This window comes from Canis aureus, chromosome 31, assembly GCF_053574225.1.
Source record: "Canis aureus isolate CA01 chromosome 31, VMU_Caureus_v.1.0, whole genome shotgun sequence".
Lineage (NCBI taxonomy): Eukaryota > Metazoa > Chordata > Mammalia > Carnivora > Canidae > Canis > Canis aureus.
In genome coordinates, this window is record NC_135641.1 from 31,770,681 (window position 1) to 31,788,018 (window position 17,338).

The 17,338-nt window shown below is 44.1% G+C and overlaps 1 protein-coding gene and 1 long non-coding RNA gene across 23 annotated transcripts in view; one reads left to right on the top strand and one right to left on the bottom strand.

Moving 5' to 3' along the window:
• B3GALNT1 (beta-1,3-N-acetylgalactosaminyltransferase 1 (Globoside blood group)) overlaps positions 1 to 10,296 on the bottom strand; it is a 26,149-nt gene extending 15,853 nt beyond the window's left edge. For 3 of the 22 annotated variants that reach the window (XM_077880181.1, XM_077880165.1, XM_077880172.1), the window contains exons 1-5: positions 10,190 to 10,295; positions 9,662 to 9,950; positions 8,352 to 8,393; positions 8,013 to 8,184; positions 7,800 to 7,888 (exon numbers count right to left, since the gene is read on the bottom strand). The gene's annotated coding sequence lies outside the window, so the exon portion shown is untranslated. Of the gene's footprint in view, positions 1 to 6,178; positions 6,292 to 7,799; positions 7,889 to 8,012; positions 8,185 to 8,351; positions 8,394 to 9,364; positions 9,482 to 9,661; positions 9,951 to 10,189 lie in introns of those variants that run through there. The other 19 variants (XM_077880184.1, XM_077880170.1, XM_077880177.1 and 16 more) reach the window with 13 other exon arrangements.
• LOC144302641 (uncharacterized) lies at positions 9,576 to 12,962 on the top strand. Its single transcript, XR_013369590.1, has 4 exons — positions 9,576 to 9,821; positions 10,334 to 10,482; positions 12,460 to 12,532; positions 12,869 to 12,962. It is a non-coding gene; the product is annotated as an uncharacterized LOC144302641 (long non-coding RNA).
• Positions 12,963 to 17,338: the final 4,376 nt, after the last annotated feature.

The window sequence follows — 17,338 nt, forward strand, 5'->3', positions numbered from 1 at the left end:
CATTATGTAGATATATGTGGACACGCTATGCTGTCACAGGACTCAAGCTGGTCTGACCTAAGAATTGGGATTGGCTCATACCCTGACAGTGGGAGCACAGGGCAGCTGCTCTCCTAGCACAAGCTTTCTCAGGAAGGTTGAGCTTTGCAAACTCTGATATTGTTCTAAATCACACGTCCAAGAGAGGGGTATAAAGAATCTAAAACATCAATGAATAGAAAAATATAAAAAGGCCCAACAGGAAAATGCGCCATTATTTTGTTACTGACTTTTTAAATAATAATGCCATTTATCACTGTGAAGAAATTATATTTATAATTTAAAAATAATTTCTATTTTATAAAAGTTAAACTTGTGATTATATTAACTAAACATGTATGCACCAAGTAGATTCTATATAATTTAAACAAAAAATCTCTATCCCACAAGCCTAGCACGATGCTAATACACAGGAGGCCACCAGTAACCACTTGTCCATATGGTCGTTGATCCACAATACCTGAAGAAACATCTCAAATAATAGAAAAGCCCAGAAAACTTCCAGGGACAAAACAGGATGGCGCTTCCAATGCTTTAATCATCAAATAAAACCTCCATCCTCAGAGAAGAAATCTGCATCTCATTTATTAACACCAGAACTTTCTGGCAGCAAAGATAGCTGCATCTATCTCTTATCCATAAGTGTTATAGAGCCTTCAAATGGGTTCCAGAGACCAAAAAAACATGAAAATCATTAAAATAAACTTAAATTAGTATTTCTTATGGAGGGCTTCTCAGTTTTTAATATGCTATTGTATATTGTCTGAGAAGAGGATATATTATGCAGTGTTTCTCAAATTTATCTGAAGAACCAATTTTAGGGATGCTTGGTTGACTCAGTGGTTGAGCATCTGCCTTCAGCTCAGGGCTTGATCCTGCAGTCCCGGGATGGAGTCCCACACTGGGCTGTCTGCATGGAGCCTGCTTCTCCCTCTAGGTCTCTGTCTCTGTGTCTCTCATGAATAAATAAATAAAATCTTAAAAAAAAAAAAAAAACCTATTTTAATCTTCAGTGCTTCTGGCAGGACTGAACTCACACTTTGGAAACTCTTGTTCTAGATCATCTTTGTATTCACTGAATTAATAAACTAATTTTGGTGAATAAATAAAAATTTAAGTAGTAGTTTGGAGTCAAAAAATTATACAAACTGGTTCATTTTTTTTGGAAAACTTTTTGGTATTATTCACTAAACCTGAACAAACATGTACCCTACGATAGAGCGACTCCAGTCCTACGTAGAACACTCACCAATATGCAAATAGGAACACCAAAAAATGTTCAAGAACATTCACAACAGCACACTATCCATGATTACTATAACATGGAAACCACCACGGTACAAGAGAGAAACAAATTCATATAACAGGCCGTTATACAAAATGGAAATGAACAAACTACCTCACTTGACATTCTAGAGAGCCTCTCAAACACAACAATGTTGAGCTAAAGAAGCCACAAGACACATAAAGAACAGACGCTATAATTCCATTTACACAAAGATGAAAAGCAGGCAAAAATAATCTCTAGTGTCAGAGATTACCAAGGACACTGGTAATCCCTGGAGACAGGAAAAATAACTGGTAGGAGCATGAAGGGGCTTTCCGGCATTCTGGCCATATTCTATTTCTTGACCTAGATGGTGCTTACAAGTGTGTTCACTATGATAATTAATTTTCTAATCTGTACTTTTTCTTTTGCATGTTATACTTTAAAAAAAAGTTAGAACAGCTTGGCAATCCAATCAGCCATTCTGTTTATTTGGTTACTGTGCACAATCAATGTTGGAAGGCACCTACATGATATCCTGGCCCTAGGTGCCCAGCTGTGGTGAGAGCACCAGGAACTGCTACCAGACACTAACTCACCTAATCTTCAAGACAGCCCACCAAAAAAAAAAAGTGCTTTGGTTAACATTTTTTGAGGGAGATCTATCTATCCTGTCTGTCTCTCTATACTGTCTCTCAGGGAAACACAAGTCCCCCCACCTCATCTTGCTGCCATGCCTCCTCCCATCCCTATTTCAGCCATAATGGCTTCGTTTCTGAGCCGCAAATGTGTCAAACTTTCCCTCAGGAAGTCTGCACTTACTGTCCCCAAACCCAAAAGCTGGTTCCTGAAAAGGCTGGCTCCTTCTCCTGCCTCAGATCCCAGCAAAATGCCACTTAGGAGAGTCCTTCCCTGACCTCTTTTCTCAAGTTGTTTCCCAATCTATACTTTCTAGCACACCCCTCGCTATTCTCCTCTAGGCAATGAACCCACTTGGATTTTCTATTTGCCTACTGTCTGTTCCCTTTGTAAGAATCTGAGGTTTGTAAAGGAAAAGGTCTTACATGTCTTGTTCACTGCCATGTCCCTGGAGCCTACAACACAGTGGGTGCTAGGTGGATATCTCAATGCCGTACAAATGGCCTGGTAGTGTGCTTTTATCCATTTAATATATTAAGAAAATATCCCCAAGAATAATTTGAATCCAAAAGCAAACTCCAGAATCTGTTAGATATGCTTATTTTTCTTCAGCTCTCTTGTGATACAAAGCCTTCTTCTAATAGGCTACACTAATTCTGATCATGTTCATATTAAAGATCCAGACATGAAAATGCAAAAACCAACCAAAAAACCCCATTTCAATAAAATTCTAAGCCAGGGCATACTAGATTTAGAGTCATCCAAGGTGAAAAATGTGTGCCATCACTAAAGAATAATCACAAAACTACTGCCAGTTGTGCAATATTATGACTCCTCTTCCACATAAAAAACAGTCCTGCAAAGGGCGGAAATCCTAATAGTCCAAACAAGGTCCTGTGCACACTGAGTTTAATACAAATCATAATTACACACATCAGTCGTGTCCTATTTCATATAAAGAGGGAGAACTACGTATCAATACACATCATGAAGAAAATTTCCCTACCAGCACCCTTTCAAATTGAACATGTTAATTCATAAACAAAGCAATATAAAGCTTACCATTCTGACCTCCTCTCATTATACTAGAAACAAACAAAACCAGTGATGCCTGACAGCTACCTCTCTCTTCCCTTTCTTTCCAAACCCAGTGGTTCTTAAATTTGGCTACAGTATTTTGTATTACAGTATCTTAGAGAACCTGAAAAACTGGAAGCCAGTTTATACTGGGGACTAACTAAATGAGAGTTGCAGAGAGAGGTTAGGCTCAGATGGCAGGATTTTTAAAGCTTTCCTGGTGATTCCAATGTGCTGTTCTAGATCTCACCATTCAAAGTACAGTGCATGAGCACTACCTGGGAGCTTGCTAGAAATGCAGAGCCTCAGGCCCAACCCCATCTGATCCCAGCGAATCAGAACTCTGTAGATGGTACTCCTATCATTATTAGAGTCCACTACATATTCCTCTAACTTACTACTATTTGCTTACATTTGTTCCATTTATAGAGCCTGCAGCTAACTCCCAATGTCTCTTATATGATACCATACTGTCTACAGTATATGTAAACTTGCAAATAAATTCTAGTTTATCTACAGTCTCCCTCCAAATCAGTGAGCTTTCCTTTTTTTTTTTTCTTCCAGTAAGCTCTACACTCAATGTGGGGCTTGAACTCACGACCCTGAGATCAAGAGTTAGACGTTCTAATTGAGCCAGCTAGGCACTCCAATAAGCTTCCTTTTAGAGTCCAAAGATGGGGTTTCCTCTAGCTCTTAAGGTTCCTAAAGTTTTACTACCCTGAACATATAAGCCCACAGGAACTACTAGTAGAGGTTCACATGCCAAATGTGAACTTCTTCAGTTCCTCTTCTGTACAAGCTCCCCTCTCCCATGATCTTCCTCCTGCCTATGATCTTCCCATAACTGAGAATGATTTGAACTGTCAAAAGTCCTACAATAGGTACTTCTGGCAACTGGAGGAGAACTACAAAATACATTAACCTTTTCAAACCAAGGTGTGAAATATTCAAGTGGCATCAATCTATTTTAAGGATTATGCACATTTAATAAGTTTACGTCCCTCCTTACTTTCAAGCACAGCTGGACATATAACAGAAAATCAAATTTTATTTACTGAGTGGACGAACTGTAACCACTATCCTAGCTGAATTTAATAACACTCAAAAATGAAGTATGCTTTACTCTGTCAGGGCAAACAAAATTAACGTCAAAAAGAACTTGCTTTCTACTTTATCCAATTTCTTCACATTGTCCTCTCTCCAAAATTTTAGCCAAAGCCCTGGCTTGGTCCTGGCACTGCAGTAAGAACTTCCTGCACTTCCACTATATGTTGATTAAAACAATCTATGAGGTAGGCACTACTACTACAGCATTTATTTTCCAGTTGAGGAGACTGAGATGTGGAGACCTGATCATTAGTTAGGGTCTCACAACTAAAAGCAAGGCTGGGGATCCAGGGGTCATCATCCAGAGAGGACTCCACAACCACTGTACCACAATGCATCCTTCCTAATTTGTGTTAATTGCACTGGCCTGCCATCTTCCATGTGGCTCTCTTCCACGTAGAGCAATACCTCTGATCTTCCTCAGGGATGCAGAACTGTCAAAGCTAACCCAGAATCTTAAAAAAAGGGGGGGAATTCTATGTGCAAACACTGTTCAATTCCAAGCAAATCATGCTCTTTTTAATTCTCACCCAATTTCCAACTAGTGTTTCAAGTCCACTTTTCAGAAATGGAGGAATTACTGAGAGGAATACTGTTAATAATGAGTTTATATTCCAAATAACCCTGAATAAATTACTGAGCTTTGGTAAACACTAGCAAATACTCAGATACAAAAGCAATGACCATCAGGAGCTAGAAGAGATTCAGAGCACTTGTCTAACTTATCTCCATATTCAAAAGGGTTCCTCCACCTGAGGATCAAGGAAAGCCTTAGATAACACACAAGAGTTAAGCTTCTCTGAAGAGGGCAGGGCACCAAATGGTCTTCCTGGAAAAGTGAGCCCCAAAACACTGTCTCATTGGTTTCAAAATCGGCTGATTAATCACAGCCAGCGTGCTTTCCATAGCTAGTCGTGTGTTCAACATATACTTCTTGGGCTCTTGCTGGACTGTGAGGATATAATACTGACCTAAACACCCAAACAGAACAAAAGTGTACCTCTGCACTCAGGGGCGAGAGGCACCCCTGAACAGCCACGTGAACGGAACAGCCTGAGGGAAGAGGTAACAAGATGACTGGGTCTGGAGAGAATCTAGGAAAACTGGAGCAGAGCAGAGATCGTATAAGTCAGGCCGAACAGCAGGAAGGCTGGCTTGAAAGCTGGGCTTCCTGTCTCTGTTTTGTTATAAACAGCTTTACCCATTGGAGGAAAAGGACAGGGGAAACTGCTCTAGTTAATATTTCTTCTCATTGTTGACCTAGGTTAGGAATATTACATATCTTTGTCATTCTTGTTTGTCAGGCTAAGTCACTGATTACCTTTCCCTTGGATATCTGAGTGTATGTCCTTCATTTATTCATTTGATATGCCAGACCTGTGTTAGAGGCTTTCCTGCAATGGGGAAAAAGATACCTGCCTTGCCTTCAAGTTGCTGACACTAGGCAGAGCAGGGAGGAAGGTTTAGGACTCTAAGGGCCAGACTGAACATTATGAGTAAAGCCCACCTAGAGAGGATGGGAGGGAGACCTCCCAGATCAAATGTCTCTAAATGTGTGGTCAGGGTACATGGCAGGGAGCCAACTTTGCACTCTAAGAATGTAGAGATGCTTGATAAAAACGCAAATTATAGAACCTACTATCAGTTTAGAGAAAGGAAAGAAAGAAGAGTTGATAATACTTTTTTTTGGTCTTAGAAAATGGGTATCTCCATCCTTAAAAACAAAGTCTGTTACCAAAAATAGAAGCCAAATATAGTGCTTCTTTATGCTAAGTTTAAAGAGCCTGTTCCAAATGCACAGCTTGGAGTTTAGCGGAAATCTATGTTCCAGCCACAGAATGGAAAAAAAAAAATTTTTAAGTAAAAGGGCAGAGAGCAAATTTTCTTTATGGGCCACACAGTCTCTGTCTCAGACACATGATTCTGTTTGTAGCAAAAATGGAGCCATAGACAATATTAAACAAATAGGTGTGGCTGTGCTCTAATAAACCTTATTTACCAAACAGGCTACTGGTCTGGAAGAGTTCTAAGCCCCGTGAAATGGCATACCTTAGAACATCAAGAAAATCTCAATCTCCTGGGAAGCCTGGCTGTTTCAGTTGGTAGAGCATGTGACTCCTGATCTCAGGGTCCTGAGTTCAAGCCCTACAGTGGGTATGGAGCTGAAAGAAGAAAAAGAAAAAGAAAAAGAAAAAGGAAAGAAAAGAGAAAGAAAGAGAGAGAGAGAAAGAAAGAAAAGAAAATCTCAATCTTCTAAGATCTTTCTTCTCTGTGTTTCCTCATTACTGAAGAGGGGATCCTAGTGGTGGTGGTAACATGTTCCCCATATAACACGGTTCCTGGAGGGTAGACAGGGCTGATAAGTATTAACCTAGGCTACGGATACTCTAAGGGGACAACAAAAGGCCTGGCTTCCTGACTAACTCAGGGTCAGAAACACATAGAATGAAAAGTTAATAATCTATTCTAGCTTTCTGGCTCCTATCTGTATACCTCATTTCTCAGAGCTTCAAGGGGTACAGGTTATCTCCCTAGCCAAATCTTCCATTCTGCAGCATCTCAGGGCCTCACCCTAGGGATGTTCCGTAGCTTCATCTCCCCCTCATCTAGACAAACCTCCTACAAACCACACTTCCTGCACATACCCTCATCTTCCCCTCTCATCTAATTCACAATGCACCAAAAGCTCTGGTGCCAAAAGCAAATCAATATTTATAATAGGCAACTTTTTACTGAAACAAAACCATCGTTTGTGGTCCCAAAAAGAGATATTTGCAAAAGACAAGCTCTCAAATGAACTGCAACTTCCGAATGCATCTGCTGTACAAGGCCATTTAAGGGCATCCTATCTGATCCCCCACATTTGACCCCATTCATCAAGTTGTACAGTGTGGTTACCATGCAGTGAGCAGGGATGAGCAATGACAACTGTCAGAACTGTAAGAAAAAAAGCATATTTGGCCTGCACATTATATAGTTGTGAATGCAATAAAGGCACTTCCTCAAATGGGACTACCCCTGTATCACCCAATGGTGGAAAGAACAGAGCTGCAGACAGGGCACAGAGAGAAGGCAAGCCATTTCAAGGGGAAAGAATAGGAGAAAAAATATTCACTTGAGTATCTTTTTAGGAATAAAAAGGTGAATATGAAGGTGAATGTGAATATGACAACCAAATTAAGTTTATATAATTAATTTTTCCTGAGATACCACAGTAGTTTAACAGTAACCGAACTTTTAGAAACATATGTATCATCCAAAATGGTTTAATAAAGCTTAATACTGGGATGCCTGGGTGGCTCAGCGGTTGAGTGTCTGCCTTTGGCTGAGGGCGTGATCCTGGGGTCCTGGGATCGAGTCCCACATCGGGTTCCCTGCATGGAGCCTGCTTCTTCCTCTGCTTGTATCTCTGCCTCTCTCTCTCTCTCTCTCTCTCTCTCTGTGTGTGTGTCTCTCATGAATAAATAAAGTTTTTAAGAAAATAAAATAAAGCTTAACACTTACAACTCCTTAAATCCTTCAGGGGAAAAAAAAAACATATATATATATATTAGAATATACAACAGAATTTGTGGTTGTGTAAATGGTCCTTAAAACCGTGTAAAGGAGATTATTACAGTCCATTTTAACCAGTCAGAAGAATTTCTTAATTAAAATAAGATGAACTTACCTACAGAATTTCAGATGAGACTAAATCAGATGAGATGTTTTTCTGCTGTTTTCCATATTCCATGCTTTAATTAAGCGATTTGCTGTGAACTACCGAGCAAAAGGACAGAAAAAGAATACATCTAAGTCACAACTCAACAACACTGAGCAACATGACATCTAAAATCAATGTTCTCTACACCCAGCAAGCTGCTACAGAAGTAAGTTATTATACCTCAGCATCTCTTCATTTTTGGGAAAGCCTTGGTCCTCCCTTCTTCCTCCCTGCTCTCAAACCACCTTAGGTATCCAATCTGGAACTATAATTTGGCCACTGTTGTGATAACAGGCTTTATTTTCGTGGCTGGAATTTACAACGACCGATTGACTTGAGTGAACCTTCTAGTCTAGGAGAAAGAAACGTTTTAGACTCTTATCTCTCAATAAATAGCTCCCTCCTCCAGACTGATACCAGCTCAGATGTGCTTTTCATCAGGCATCAACACTTTCTGGGAGCACAAAATCACCTCCCTACATCCTAAGACACCTGGGGAAAGCGGAAACACAAACTTACTCCCAGTTGTTGAAGACTGCAAACTCGGCTCTCACTTCACCTCTGAGCACAGAAAAAAAAAAAGATACGGTTTGGTCATCTGTTCCTTGCTACTAGCTTTTCCTGACCAAGGAGCCAGGTCCTTAAACGCTGGCATTATGCGCACAATACGGGCGGGGGGGGTGGGGGGGACAAAAAAACCAAAAACCCATCTCTGCCCTGCAAATCTCCCTCCCAGGCCAACAGTGAGGAGTGGAAGAGAAGGAAACACGGGATGCAACGCGTGCTTGTCACCGCTGGCATCATTCCTCGCTGCTTGGAAAAGTGAGGCTCCACTGCACCTTTCGGATTTCTCTTAAAATGCCTGTATGCCCGTTAAGTCCGCCTCCCCCAAATCGTGCAGCCCTAGCTCCTCGGGGTTCCCTTTCCCTCCGCCTAATTCCCCGTTCTCCTCCTCGGGCGCATATTGCTCACGGTTCCTCCCCTACGAGAAGAGCCCTCCCCCAGGGGCCTCCCAGGCCCTCTCCCCACCGCCTCGGGGCTGCGTCCCCGCCCGGGCCTGCTGGGAAAGCCGCGGAACCCGAGCCCCTGCCCCCGGCCTCCCCCCGCGTCGCGGCCAACGCGCCCCGGAGCGGGTCCCCGGGCGGGTCCCCGGGCGGGTCCCGGAGCGGGAGCGGGGGCGGCCCGGGGCGACGGGGATCCGGGGCCGCGCCCTCCGGCCGAGCGCGCAGCAGGACAGCGAGCTCCCCGCAGCCGCGCCCGGGCCCCCCCGCGGCCCCGCGCCCCTCCGCGCCGCCCGGGGCCCCGCCGAGACCCTCCCGGCGCGCTCACCGCGGGGCCGGCGGCGGCGCGGCGCGGAGGCCGGAGCCCCGGGCGCGGCTGCTCCGGGAGAGGGCCCGCCCGCCCCGGCCTCGCCGGCCTCGCCGGCCTCGCCGCGCCGCCAGCGGAGGAGCGAGCCCCGGGGCCACGCCCGCCAGCGCGCCCCGCGGTCTCCGGGGCTATCGGGCCGCCCCCGGCCGCCCGGCCTCGCTCACCTCCCGCGCGCCGCACGGAGCCGCCCCCACGCCCCGGGCTGGCGGCCGCCGCTGCCGCCCCGCGCGCGCTCGCGGCCTCCCGCAGCCGCACGCACGGCCGGGCGCGCGCAGACCACGCGGGAGCCCCTCGCACGCTCGCTCGCTCGCACGCACGCACGCACGCACGCGCGGGCCCCGAGCGCCGAGGGCGCGACCCCCGCCGCCCGCCGCCCGCCGCCCGCCGTCGGGGCGCGCCCGCGCCGCCTCCTCGCCGCCGCCCCGCGTTCCCGCCGCGGGGCCCTCAGGTACGCGTGTCACCTCAGAGGCCCGCGGGGCTGCGGCCAGGATTCTGCCCGGTTTACCAGCGGCGGGGACGCCTGGCGTCGAGGCGGCCCTGAGGGGAGTCGCTGGTTCCAGGCCGCCAGGAGCTGTGAGGTGGAGAAGAAACCTCGGCAAGTTCTTCAATCGCAGAAGGAAGGTGCGTTCTCCTAGAATCCACGGAGGACGAGGGGGTGGGGCGAGGTGGGACGCGGCAGGTTTCCGTGGACTGGTGTCCGGCCAGGAATCCCCGGAAGGCGCCTGCTTTCGGGGAATCCATCTGGAAACTCTTAAAATATATATATATATTTTTTAAAGATTTTATTCATCCATTCACACACACACACACACACACACACACACACAGAGGCAGAGACACAAGCAGGCTCCACGCAGGGAGCCCCGCGCGGGACTCGATCCCAGGGCCCCAGGATCACGCCCTGGGCCGAAGGCGGCGCTAAACCGCTGGGCCACCCGGGCTGCCCCTGGAAACTCTTCTTTGGAGAATTCACAGAAAGTCTGTCCTACCCGGAGTCGGTCACTAAGTGGGAGAAGCGGTCAGGCTTCTTTAGGCGTGGGAGCTGGGTGTTGCTGTATGGGTTCTGGTCGCGCCGGTCTTTGGGTGGAGGAGGTTGAATTAATCCAGAAATAATATTTCCTCTCCTCCCCCAGCACCGCTGGCACAGTGCCATCTGAAAACAGCTGCCCATTCTGGCCGCTCCGCTGTGGGACTGCGAACAGCTTGGCTCCAGCATCACCACGTGGGAAGTTGGAAGAATAAATAGTTCAGGGAGCACCCAAGTACTCAACTCCCAGGTTGAGTAAGTGTTAACAGTTTGCCATACTTGCCTGGTCTCTCTCCGAAATATTTCAGCCTGCATTTGCTACTAATAGACACACATCCCTCTGTGCAACCACATAAGGAGCCTAATCATGTCTAAGAAACTTAGTGATGCGATAACCTGATCTAGCCCATTTACAAATTTCTCTCAATTGTCAAAAGGTGTCTTATATATCGCTTTTGTTGAAAGGTATTCCAATGAAGATGCATGCATTGCGTTTGTTATGCTCATCTGTCTCTCTCTCTCTCTCTCTTTTTATTTACTTATTCATGAAAGACAGATAGAGAGGCAGAGACACAGGCAGAGGGAGAAGCAGGATCCCTGCAGGGAGCCCAATGTGGGACTCAATCCCAGAACCCCAGGATCACACCCTGGGCTGAAGGCAGCACTAGACTGCTGAGCCATGCAGGCTGCCCCATCCTTTTTTTTTTTAGATTTTATTTATTTATTCATGAGAGACACAGAGAGGGAGAGAGAGAGAGGCACAGACACAGGCAGAGGGAGAAGCAGGCTCCATGCAGGGAGCATGATGTGGGACTCTATCCGGGTCTCCAGGATCAGGCCCTGTGCTGAAGGCAGTGCTAAACCGCTGAGCCACGCAGGCTGCCCTGCTCATCTCTTATATGCAGAATAACCCCCCCCACACACACACACACACACACATCGTGTATTTTGTTTTCATGGCATTAACTTTTTGGAGAGTCTAAGCCAGTTACCTGGCAGAGGTAACTGCTATCTCCATTTGACCTTTTTTTCCTCCTGATATCATTTGACCTTTTCTCTAGTTCCCACATTTACTATAAGTTAGAAGGAAGATCAAGAGGTCTGACAGATGTCAAAAATCCTTCAAACTTTAGGAGGTGGCCTTCCTATTGTTTCCCATCAGGAAGAACATAGTATTAAATAGTAAACATAAAATATTAATTTTTAAAGATATGATATTAGGTTGCCCCAGCGTCAATAACTGAAATCTGAATTGTCCTCCAGATTTCTCTATATAGTTTATTAGAAAGTCTACTTTCCCTTTTGTGGCTAATAAGTCATCTAGAGGGTGGAGACTTTGGAACTCTTTGTAGGAGAAAATCTTAGATTCCTGCAAGGAGAACACAGGTTAAAAAATCCATTCACTTGGATGGGTAAAGTAATCCCCTGGTTCATTCTAGTACCTACTACCTCAGATCACCTTGTGATAGATGCTTCATTGAATTAAATGGACCACTTTAGGGTTCCCATGGTTAATTCTGTAAAAGCAGTGATGCTTTCTACAGGTCTTGTGATGTAAGCTTTAAGAAGATTTCATAAAATCCAGGAGTGTCCTATATTTAGTATCCTACCAGCTTCGTTCTAATAACAGAAACAAATCAAGAGTGTGTAATGCTGTGTGTAATCTCTGCCTGTGGTCTTCTGGTCTCTGCCTCATGTACACATCTATGGATGTGAGCTCATTGGTTTTAAGCTCATAAACTGTGCTGGGCAGGGGCTATGTCAAGTTTACTCTATATAACAATGACTACCTCAACTTCCACAAGAGAACTCTCAAAAGGCATCATCTAATGCACAGACAAATGGAAAGTTCTAAACAGATAGTCTGTATCCCCATTTCTCAAAAGAGGACAGTTTTTAGTAAGTTAGTCTAAGTCAGTGGGTTGTATCAGTGACTTTCTTTTTCTTTTTTTTAAGATTTTATTTATTTATTCATGGGAGATAGAGAGAGAGAAGCAGAGACACAGGCAGAGGGAGAAGCAGGCTCCATGCAGGGAGCCTGACGTGGGAGCCTGACGTGGGAGCCTGACGTGGGAGCCTGACGTGGGAGCCTGACGTGGGACTCGATCCTGGGTCTACCAGGATCAGGCCCTGGGCTGAAGGCGGCGCTAAACCGCTGAGCCACCCGGGCTGCCCTGTAGCAGTGACTTTCATTTGCATCAGCAAATGAGTGTCTGCTCTTGCCCCTAACAGCTGATCTGAATTTCATTAGAGTCCGCATACTGAGAGTCCCAAGACAAGAAGCTGCGAGGCGGAAGCAAGCCTTGTAAGTTATGTAGCATCACTTTTGTCACATTCTGTTGGTCAAAACAAGTGTAAGACTATTCAAGATACAAGTGAAGGGGATCAGACAAGGGGGATCGCCCGGAGCAGAGACCCACTGTGGGAGAGGAGGGAAATACTGGGGAAGGAGCTACAACACTGCTCTAGGCCAAATGCAAATTCAGATGTGTAGTATTGATTGTATTAGTCCTTTGCTCAAAATCTTGTGGGTCTGGGTCATTTATTTAACTTTGAGCCTAGCCATAACTGCCTGTCCCCAATTGTGACCCACAATTTGCATCGACTGTAAATATGGCCTACTGTTTCTTTTTGTTTACAGGTTCCTTGGTTCAACTGTTGCTTCCTTATCTAACTGCTGCTTTCCTTTGTCTGCAAAAGGGAAAGAATAGAATGAAATATGCATTTAAAAATCATTTGTATACTCTGGTTTATCTTCAGACCGCATAAATCTTTCGCCCTTAAAAATCATTTGTAGAGCACCTGGGTGGCTCAATTAAAAGTCCGCCATTAGCTCAGGTCATGATCCCAGGGTCCTGGAATTGAGCCCCAAGTAGGGTGCTCTGCTCAGCTCTGCCTGCTTGTGCACGTACATGCACTCGCTCTCTGTCAAATAAATAAAATCGTAAAAAAAAAAATCACTTGTGATAATTTGAAGGTTCTCTGAAAACAATATAGGTGAGTATAGGTATTAAAATGGATGTACAACAAAACTATAATAGTTAATAAACTATAATAGAAACTATAATAGAGGGCAGCCTGGGTGGCTCAGCGGCTTAGCACTGCCTTCAGCCCAGGGCATGATCCTAGAGACCCGGGATTGAGTCCCATGTCGGGCTGCCTGCATGGAGACTGCTTCTCCCTCTGCCTGTGTCTCTGCCTCTCTCTCTCTCTCTGTATCTCTCATGAATAAATAAATAAAATCTTAAAAAAAAAAAAAAGAAAGAAACTGTAATAGATAATAGTGGACGTTCAGGCTGAGTGAATATTCACGTCCAAATCATTGTTGTGATTCTTTCCTGATTCCAGCCTTGGCAGGTATCTGTGCCCTTTGCAAAGGCTAAACTGATAGCTGCTGGCTAATGCCTTTATCACAGCCATTCTTCACCCCACCTTTGGCTGACAGTTTACCTCACTGAGTAAAGGAAATCCATTGATAACATAACTCAGCAGGCCCCATTGCAAATAGGTTAATCTATGGGAGGGAAAAAAAGACTTCTGTATTTGGAAGGATGCTTTAGGACATTGATATAATATCCTACAAATTCTGTATTTTTATTTTAGAAAGTTACAGTCCAATACTTTTTTTAAAGGTTTTTTATTTTTTTTTAAAGATTTTATTTATTTATTCATGAGAGACACAGAGAGAAAGAGAGGCAGAGACACAGGCAGAGGGAGAAGCAGGGTCCATGCAGGAAGCCCAATGCAGACCTCAATCCCCGGACCCCAGAATCACGCCCTGGGCCGAAGGCAGGTGCTCAACCGCTGAGCCACCCAGGCATCCCAAGATTTTTGATTTTTAAGTAATCTTTACACCCAACATGGGTATAGATCCCTGAGATCAAGAGTCACATGCTTTACTGAGCAACCAGGCACGCCCCCCCCATACTTGTTTTTAAAATGTTTTGAATATCCCATGAATAACTAGTATGTACGCATGCTTGTAGCTGCCAAAATCTCTCTAGAGTGCAAAGCAGAGCCATGGACAGCCAGATTGGGATAAGAAATCCTCCTAAATTAAGTGAGTGAGAAGAAAAGGTCTTAAACTTTTAAGAGATATTTCCTCTGAGGCAGTCTCTTTGTTCATTGCGTAGCATTTAGCAACTTGTGATTCAGTTATCCATTGCAGTAGAGCAAACTGTCCCCTGTATTAAAAGTATACCTTTAATATTCTTCACAATTCTGAGAATTGGCTGGATGGTTCCTTTGTGGTTTTGTTTGGGCTTGCATAGTTATGTTCAGCCATAGTAGCAGGGATCAGCAAATTTTCTGTGAAGATCCAGATAATGCATATTTTAGGCTTTGTCTCTGTTGCATATTATTCTTTGTTAATTTTTATTTCATTTTTTATAAACCTTTGAAAACCAAAAGCTATTCTTAGCTCAAGGGCCCACCATTAAAAACCGGCTAAAGGCCAGATTTGGCCCTTAAACTATAGACTTCCAAACCATGAACTGGAGAATCAGCTGAGCTGAAGGTCCAAAGTGGCCTCACATGTCTGGCAGTTGGTGATGCTATCCACTGAGAGCCACGATTCTTCTGGAGAATCTTCCAGGAGGATTTTCTCATAGACAGGAGGATGTGGCCCCTCATCCTTCATAGGCTACATTCTCCATCCGTGGGCAGCATCTAAGCAAGTGCATGTGGAAGCTGTCAGATTTGTTAAAGCATAGGTTGGGGAACCAACAAGGTCACATAGGCCACGTTCTGTGGATCAGAGGAAACCCAGAGGCCAACTTGGATTCAAGAGCTGGGCAAATAGTCTCTCACTGTCTATGGTTGTTGCTGTAAATACTATGGCCACAGCTAGCTGAACTAAATGACCAACTTTTCCTGTGTGCCCCACCAAGGGAGATGAAGGTCTGGTGGTGACCTTGACGCTAGACTGGCTCTGAGAACCTTATTCAGATTATTCAGTTTGACTCATTTCAAACTGAGTCATAAAGCTTTGAGTTAATGATCTCTGATGCTAGCTTATTGTCTTACTCTCTCCTTTGCCCATGCTGCATTTCTCTAGCTACTGTGTTTCCTGTAAGGTAGCAGGAAAGTCGAGAGATTTGATGAGATAGAAAGAATTCTTCACACTTTATAATGCCTATATATTTACCAGCCTGTTTCTGGTTCCTTGAACACTCACTCTCCTCAGTTCTTGTTTAGAAGTGTCCCTGCCTTGAGATTACCTCACTCCCTGAGAAGTGACCATTCCCTCCCACCTTGCCTGGCTGTGCTATATCTTCAAAAGATAAGTATTGAATTTAGTAGAATAGTTTTATGAAGTTTCAAGTCAGATTACTGTCTTATTTCACAAAAGCAAAACAAATTTAGGAATCTAACATTACTATAAATTCTAAAACGAACAGCATGTATCAAAGAATTACATTTCTTACCCAGATATTGTCTAACCAATCAGATGGTTAAACTTCCTAGACGTTTTCCAAACATATAATCAAGAGTTAGGAAGCAGTCTGCGTAATGATAAGTTTGAACTAGCAATCACCTTTAAAGACTTATTACATTTTAGCTTTAAATTTGTCTGCAGATGAAAATCGAAATGTAACAGTTTGTAATATATGCTGTGTGTGTTCCAAGGCAGAAGTGATTCTGGAGAGGGTTTCTAATCTACAGTAAATGCTGCTACTAATTGCTCAGTTGAATTTTTTAATATGTGTTTTCTCCCAAATCTCATTGTAACTCTGTCTTCTTCTACTTGATGGAAAGCTTTGACAATTTATTATGTTTAGAAGCAGCTGGGGTGTATTTCTAATTGATGATTTGTTATCTTATATTTCTTACTTGCCTGTCCACATTTTTCATTCTCTTCAGCATTTTCCTCCAGTGTCTCTTGTCTTACTGAACTAGATGGATGGTACTGCTTTTGTGCAAAGGCAGGCAGTATTTCAGTCTTTCCTCTATGTCCTTCCATCAGACTGTGGATACATGCGGGGCTGATACTAGATGACATGTATATGACACTTGAACATAAACAAAGTGTATTCACATATACTGTATCAGCTGATTGTTAATGCATCGGTCCTGTGGGATGGATGTTATCACTGCCTTTATTTGGCAGGTGAGGAAACTGGTGAATGGATGTCCCAGAGTATCTCAAATTTAACATGTCCAAGTCAACTTTATACAATCTTTCTATTCTCCAGATACCTGATTTGGTTAAAAGCAGCCCCATTTATCAGTCACCCAAGTTCGGCCTTCAGTTCTTCCTTTTTCTTCCTTAACTTTACAGGCCCAGTCAGTCACCAAGATCCTGTGGATTCTCTCTCTCTGAGATCCCTGCCCTTCTGACCCATTACCTGCTCCCTAGAAAGCTTCATCTCGCACCTGGGTTTGTGTCTGACTCTCTATTGGCTCCTCTGACTTTCAGGTTGCCTATCTGGTCTTTCACATTACCACAAGAGTGGTCTTCCTCAAACTCAAATCTTTTGACGCACTCTTCTTTTCAATTGGTCAGTGGTTCCCTACAGGTCCTAATCCAAAGGAGTACAAAGCTCTTCACAGTCAACATCAGCCTACCAGTTCCTGCTGTTCTGGTTTCTACTCTGGGTGCATTCTCATGCACTTGTCTTTCCACCCACTGTACCCTCAGAATGTAGTTTCAGTCTCTGATTCCCTCCGCCCTATAAACTTACCTACCTAACTCACCCAAGACCTGTGTCTCCTATAATAGTGCTTCTCAAACTTGAAGGTACATGAGAATCACTGAGGGGTTGGGGGTATCATGTTAAAAGCAAATTCTGATTCAGTAGGCCCTTGGTTAAAGCATGAGGTTCTACATCTTAACAGACTGATTGGTGATAGGGCACTCCTAGTATGCTCAAGCAGAAGAGTCTAGAGCTGTAATGTCCAGTAGAACTTTCTGTAAAGATAAACATACTCTCTAATTTCTAATAGAGAAAGTACTATTGAGCACTTGAAATATAACTAATGAGACTGAAGAATTGAATTTTTAATTTTACTTAAATAACCACATGTAGCTAAGTGGCCACCATATTGAACAGTACAGATCTATATGAATCCCTTTTCATCCTTCAAAACTCATTTCAAACATGATTCAACC